Source organism: Zeus faber (assembly GCF_960531495.2).
Source record: "Zeus faber genome assembly, chromosome: 3".
Taxonomy (NCBI): domain Eukaryota; kingdom Metazoa; phylum Chordata; class Actinopteri; order Zeiformes; family Zeidae; genus Zeus; species Zeus faber.
Window position 1 is genome coordinate 34,103,393 of NC_137190.1, and position 4,739 is coordinate 34,108,131.

Consider the following 4,739-nt stretch of genomic DNA (forward strand, 5'->3'; position numbering starts at 1 on the left):
CCTGCAAAGGATTTGTTGGACTTGTGGCCAAATCAACTGCTCCAGCCAACTCTGCCAATCCTACTTCTTCTCCCTCCTAAGTCTCCCTATGCAGAGCTGTTCTATATCTTCCAGGTGAACGGGGAAGCTTGTTTGTTTTCCATAAGCCTAGCCTCAACTGAATGACTATCTGACTGAGAGTGAAAGGAGAGCCTGCCTATTTTTATGCTAATGAAAGGCCAGTGATGATTGGTTGCAATCCAGGATGCGCGTCACAGCTGGGGCCAAATCCGATTTATTTATTTTGTATGGTGATTTTTTTGGTTTAATAGAAATCTGAAAAATATCATATTAGTCGCATTCATTATAGTTCATTATACTGGGACCCATCACACAGCACAAATGACAAGCATTTGAATGAGATCATGTTGGGTTTTTTTTGCATTTCAAATGAATAATTTGTTCCAATGAAATAGCATTTCATTCCCTTCAAATTACTAATCATTAACTTGATTTTGTAATTTGTGTCAATTAATTTGAATTAATTCTAAATACTTCTCAAAATAGCCAACATGCTATCATTATCCCTGAATTTCCCCTACGGAAAAAAAAATGTTGTACACAAATTATTGAGTGTAAATGTTTTGAAATGTTATTTCTATTTCTATTTCTATTTCTATTTCCTTATTTATTTTCAGTTTTCGTAATTCAAGGTTCAGTCACATTGTCTCGTAGGTCAATTTCTCCCTCTGTTCAATAGGTGAAGTTCGTTATGGGCTTTAAGCGTGACTGTGGGAAAAAAATAAAAAGAATAATACATTTTAATGGTAGTAAATTTCCTTTCGTTTTAATCAAAAAAATGTATTTTTAGCCACAAAAACAACTAATAAACTGCATTAATAATATTTTTTATTCAGCGTTTACGATTATAATCAATTGAGATCGATTGCAATTCAAAATAAATGTTGGCATGGGAAATCTGTGTACATTAAAGGAAAGAAATCGCAATTTTCTCATTAGCACAGAACAAATGTTAAAATAATTGTACATATAGAATTTGATCTATATATTTCTTCACAAACATAATTGATACTTAGATACTTTGACGAAACACAATCGCAGATTTGGATCAGAACGTTTTGTAGGTGGGAATGTAATCACTTTACAGTCACTTTTCACCATTTTTGGGCTTACATATCTTTGGATGCACTGAGATGAGTGTATGAGTGTCCCCACGCTGGTGCCACTTCATTGTTGACGTGGACGACCTAACACACAAGCCCAGCTGTAATGAATTCAAAGTGTTGCTAAGAATTTACCACGTAGTGCACGTCCAATGACAAAAAAACAAACATGCAATCTTAATCTAAAACTTAATTTCCATTAATGTAAGTTTTTTAACAAACAAAAAACATAAACAACAAATTGAAATGTCTGTGACAAGGTCTATAAATAAGTAACTTAGTAACTCCATCCGCAGCTTTTACTATGTTAGGCATCATATTATTTAAATGAATACAACTTTGTTTTATTGCTATTCCCATCATGTTATTACTATTTCTATTTTCACTACTATGATGTATTTTTTAATCACTATTTTTATTGTGACTTGGTTTTTAATGCGCCTTTTTCATTTTATGCCCCTTTTCCAACTGTTTTTTTTTTCCTTGTGTAACTGTCGGCATAGTTATTTCCATCAGGATGAATAAACTTTTATTTTCCCTTGTAAGTCTTATCATTTATCATTTAAATGCAGTGTCTACGTGAAATGTCTTTACCTAAGGCCTATTGTTTCTTGGGTAGAGAGTGGATGGATGTGTGGAAAATGTTCAGAAATATTCATTTACGCACAAATGTGCTCATAGTTTATAGATATTAGATAAGTTATAAAGTTTCAAACACCAAGCGCTCACCTTAGCCGTAGCTCTTTTAGCTAAGATTGTACAACATTTTTATAACATTTTTATATTTACCAAACACCGACGGACGCAGCCATCAGGACAATTAACCCCTAATTGCTCCTGATGGCTGCGTCCGTCGGTGTTTGAACAATTGTAAGTCGCTTTGGATAAAAGCGTCTGCTAAATGACTAAATGTAATAACGAGTTGAGGGCATTTGCTTTGGGGGTTTTCCCGCATTTTACATGGATCAGAAAGAGCGGATTGGTCTGGAACTGGCAACTGGCGACCAGAATTTGCATCGTGCCAATTAGCGTTCCCGTTGGCGGAACAGCCACTTGCGGAAACCTCATCTGCTCAGTGATTGGTTTAGGTTGATGCGACAGCGTCAAATCACAAGGACTCAACTTCTGACTCTGCCCAGTCTCTGAAAACGGCTCAGAAGGAAGACAATTCAGCCTGAATTATGGAGTGAAAGGAAACAGAAATTCAGGCAGACACAAAGCAAAGCCTGCCGTCGCAGCAGGCGGGGGCCTCAAATTACGATCCACTCCGAGGCATTCTAAAAATAATTCAATCTGAATTTTCCACCGCTCCAAATATAAACGCGCGTAGACACACTCACTCAACTGGATATATCCGATGTGCCGCTAAATAGAAACGTAAGCAAGCAAACAAACAATACTGTCACCGCGCTGCTATGACCCATTTATATCCCATGGGTTATTTTGAGCAACTGTTCTAACTGTTCTCTCCCCCCGGAGGAAAACAGGGGTGACATGATCGGGGGTGAGGGAGGGGGGACTTGAACCGTAACCTCCATATGTTCCAACTGGTTCTCTGAGGACAACGGCGGCAGCAGAGCTGAGATAAAGAGATTTCCAGTCAAGTCGACGCAGCGCAGCGGGATGGACACCAGGGGAGCAGAACGGGAGGGATTTTCCCAGAGCACAGACACATGCAAGGGCTGAGACGGAAAATGGAGAGAAAGATTGCTCAACAGATGCTCTGTAATTTTTCCCCAAATCAATTTTGGTACATTTATTTACCAATGTACTTTTTATTGTATTTTTTTAAATGTAAAATAAAATTTTTTATTGTAATTTTCCATCTTTTTTTAATTGATTTGTGATTTTTTTTAGGTTTATTGTATAATGAAATTTTTTCTTATTTTTTATTTTTCTTATTATTTTTCTTATTATTTTGTTATTATTGCCCATTGTGTGCTACATCATCGCCACAATTTCTTTCTGAGGATAATTAAAATATCTAGCTATCTGTCTGTCTGTCTGTCTGTCTGTCTGTCTGTCTGTCCGTCTGTCTGTCTGTCTGTCTCTCGATCTATCATCTATCTGTCCATCTGTCTGTCTATCTATCTATCTATCTACAGTATCTATCTATCCATCAGTCTGTCGGCCGTCTGTCTGTCTGTCTGTCGGTCTGTCTGTCTGTCTGTCTATCTATCTACATCAGGATATTGCCCTGCCCTGGTGTTTGCTGTCTCTCTGTCTACTTCTCGCCCTCTCTGGCTCCCTCTGTCTGTGTCTGGTGTCATGTCACATCCCTGTCACTACACACCTGTCCCCAGTCAGTAATTTCACCACCTGTCTTCACCTTCCTCGTCACTCCTTTTGGCCCACATTCACTCTGTCGGGGTCTAATCGTTGCATGTGTTCCTCCGTGTATTTCTTGAACTCTTGGTCCTGTCTGATTCCTGTTCCTGACTTCCTGTGTCTGTTCCTGTTCCTGGTTCTGTTACCGATTCCCTGCCTGCTCCCGGCTCCAGATCCCCCGCCGGCTCCCAGTTCCCGATTCCCTGCCTTCTACCGGCTCCTGCCTGTTTGTGAGTCCCTGCCTGTTCCTGATCCCCATCTATTTCCTGTTCTTGATTCCCTGCCTGTCTGCACATTAAACCCTGTACCTACTCCCAAAACTGTGTGTGTCCTGCATTCGGGTTTACCTGACCGTATTCCTAACAGTACGATCGGACCAAATAATGAACCCTGCTAGTCGCCAGCATGCTTTCCAGCTTGGATGTCCCCTCCAGGCACCCTGGACTGCTCGCCCCCCACCCCCTCTCTCGGCAATCAGATGCGGGGTTGGGGCCGATCCATGGCCAAGCCCCCAGTCCTGAGCCGGCTAGCCCGGAACTCGCCTGTCTTGTTCCTGCCCCTAAGGATCCCGAGCAGTCCCCCTTCTGGGGGTAGCGCCTCGCCTATTTCTAGAGACCCTCAGAAGTCCCCCTAGAGAGGGTTGGGTCCCAAGGATCCCTGAGGCCGCCGAGAACCACTGCCCATGTTCACCGCAGCCTGTCGCTCCCCAGTCTCCACGTCCCGGCACTCCCGACTCTCCGTTGCCCAGCACCTCCGTGTCTCCATTGCCCAGTGCTACAGAGTCTCCACTGCCCCGCTTGCCTTTCTCCTGCCAGGACATTGGAGTGTCTAAGGAGGTGTTTGAAGGGAAGGAGTCTGCTTTCCTCAGGTTACCTTCAATCTCCTGGTAACAGGATGCTGAGTTTTACTGGATGTAAGCATTCAACCTGTTGAAATGATATGCCCCCCCTTCTCCTCCTCCCCTTTCTCCAGAGCCTATCACATCAGCCGCCTCTGCCCGAGCCACGGGTCGCCTTTCCCGAAGCTCAGTCCATTCCGAGCCATCGGCCACCTCTATCGAGGCTCAGTCCGTTCCGGCCCCTAGGCCGTTGGCCGGCTCTCCCGAGGCTCACTACATTCCGGCCCCCGAGCAGTCTGCCGCCTCTCCCGAGGTTCAGTCCGTTCCAGTCCCTGGGCAGTCTGCCGCCTCTCCCTAGGCTCAGTCCATTCCGGTCCCCGAGCAGTCTGCCGCCTCTCCCGAGGCTCAGT

At 43.3% G+C, this 4,739-nt stretch overlaps 1 long non-coding RNA gene across 1 annotated transcript; it reads left to right on the forward strand.

Annotated features, from left to right (window-relative positions):
- Positions 1-2,794: 2,794 nt before the first annotated feature.
- LOC307227741 lies at positions 2,795-4,252 on the forward strand. The gene is made up of 3 exons (XR_013844067.1): positions 2,795-2,913; positions 3,665-3,721; positions 4,202-4,252. It is a non-coding gene; the product is annotated as an uncharacterized lncRNA (long non-coding RNA).
- The last annotated feature ends 487 nt before the right edge of the window (positions 4,253-4,739 follow it).